Source organism: Nicotiana attenuata, unplaced genomic scaffold (assembly GCF_001879085.1).
Source record: "Nicotiana attenuata strain UT unplaced genomic scaffold, NIATTr2, whole genome shotgun sequence".
Taxonomy (NCBI): Eukaryota; Viridiplantae; Streptophyta; class Magnoliopsida; order Solanales; family Solanaceae; genus Nicotiana; species Nicotiana attenuata.
Window position 1 is genome coordinate 163,940 of NW_017672651.1, and position 2,806 is coordinate 166,745.

Genomic DNA, 2,806 nt, shown 5'->3' on the forward strand with positions numbered 1-2,806 from the left:
GATTGTAATTTTATTTCCCGTTTTCGATTCATCTTGGTCTGTAATAAAAATTTTGTAATAACCTCTGGGGTGATTAGTGAAAGGGAAGGGTAACTATGCATGCGAAGGGGTAGATATCATGCTCATAGGGAATTACCACACTTCTGTACTCATGTATCTTGCCTACAGCTTTGCACGTTTGCATATCACATGTAGATACCATGTCTATAGGTTTATGCATCCACATAGATATCATGTCTATAAGGTTTCTGCACTTCTCCACATAGATATCATGCTCATAGGGAATTACCACACTTCTGTACTCATGTATCTTGCCTACAGCTTTGCACGTTTGCATATCACATGTAGATACCATGTCTATAGGTTTATGCATCCACATAGATATCATGTCTATAAGATTTCTGCACTTCTCCACATAGATATCATGTCCATAGGGTTTCTGCACTTCTGCACATATAGATACCATGTCTATAGGTTTATGCATCCATATAGATACCATGTCTATAGGAATTTTGCATCTCCATATTGATACCGCGCCTATAAGTAACCAGAAATCCAGACTCTACGCATGCATTGGTCACTAGGCAAACCTATCTATAGGATTAAAAAGTAACAGTATTCAGATACCATGCCTATAGGATTTCTGCGCTCTTGCTACGCCTGTAAAAGTGTTTAAATTAATGACGCTAGAAAGCATGCCTATAGGAACTATCAATCAAATCTAAATCACTCGTTTTAAGATTAGCACTAATTACAGAACTCGCACCATTCTGTTAAAACTGGCAACTTTCTTAATCAGTTTGTTTCTTTATTCCTGAAACCAGTAGATGCCATGTCTATATGTCATCACGTAGGCAAACAAGTATGTAGTTAATTAATTGCGCTGGTCTTCGATAAGTTGCAGCCAGGCGAGCCTAATGCGAACTTCTTACCTGAAAATATGTAATGAACCAGCCTGCCTAACGTTAAGCATAATTTCGACCTAATCAGTACATGTAAGACATGCTAAACTACATGATTTTCTGTGATTAAAGGAGGTTTATCTGAGCCTTAATTGTTTTGTGCTCCCATAACTGCTTTCATGTGTTTCGATTGACGCCTTAGTATTTTAACCTTTTTAAACCTCTGAAAAGCCAACCTTCCTCCCTTTAGGATTAGTAGTCCTAAAAACCTCCAGGACTGACAGGTGGGACGGGTAATAGCATGCAATAAGTAAACGAGACTATTTCGCGCTTAATACCTTAACGGGGTGGGAAGGGTAGACATGGAGATGATGATCACACGATAACACTACGCGTACGATTGATTACCGGTGTTGTGTGAATGATCCGTATGATTTATAAACCTAGGACCCCTTTCCTTATACAACTTTGTTTAATATCAATAAAATCCTGTCTTTTCAACTACTCAAAACTCCTCCTTAATTTTACTGCATTATTCCTTTTCTTCCAAATTTTTCTTTTTTGTTTATTCAATGTATTGATTAATTTCTTGTGTTTAGTCCCCCCTTTAAACAAATTGTAGATCATCTAGACCTTGATCACACATACTTGTCACGTATCTATTTGCAACCCTTATGTGTAAAATCATTTGTGTATCTATTTGCATTAAAGTCACAACATAGCATGGCTGGGAACCACACTAGTGGATCTTGAGGGGTGCCTAACACCTTCCCCTCGAGATAATTTCTAGCCCTTACCCGAACTCTGGTTTTCCAACTCAAAAACTTCTTAGTGTCCTAATGCACTCAATCATTAGGTGGCGACTCTTCAATTCCAAAAACCCAATTCCCAAACGGGAATAGAGTTGTCTTCCCGAATGTCGTAAACCCGATTTCGCGAGAAAAAGGGGGCGTCGACAATCGGGCCGATCGCCTCGGCAGGATTTATGTATCACACTCTCATGGGAGCGGGTCGTTCGCCTCGGCAGTTTAATAGATGCATCTATGGTTCGTGTCGTTCGACCCTCGTCAGTGCACAAATTATGATGGGATCAGGCCGTACACCTCGGCGTTTCTATAAAATATCCTCATGGAATCGTGCGTATATTTGGCAAGAAGCCAATGTATCTGTGAGTTTTTCCTGATTTGAATTATAACGGCCTATTTGGTAAGGACCCTTATATATATATATATATATATATATATATATATATATATATATATATATATGCTCCATCCCCATAAAAAGTATTCAAAACAATCTATTATACGCTACTTAGAAGCATAAGTAACTTGAGTCGAAAAGAATAAAGATTTCTACATGGAGGAACAAAAAGGATGACTAATTTACTTGCAATTTGAACTTTGAACTTTCTGCTATGAAGGAGAATGGAGTTCTCTTTGTATTTGTAAAAAAAATTGAATATTCATTGCTTTTGGGAGATATTAGCAGACTAACAAACAAAATAAAGAATTGGAAAAGACCATGAATTAGGACTCAATCAATTAAAAAGGTCTTGACTTTTAAATTTAATACATTTCAGTTTCTTTTTAAAACTTTTGAGAATTTGGGCATTATATAAAGGACTTATACAATAAATTTTGTTTTAATTTTGAGAAAGTCTTTGGGGCTTACGCCTCACTAAAAAAATGCGCCTCAAACACTCGGGCGTACGCCCCGATTGCTGGGCGTACACTCTTGAGACTTTCTCCCCACACCATCGCCTCGGGGCGTTTTTGGTGCGCCTCGCCCAAGGGCTTGCCCCGGGACTCGGCTTGAAAACGCCTTTTAAAATACTGAAACTTACAACTGATCGTAATAATATACAATAAATATACAATTATCATACATTTATAATATAATTC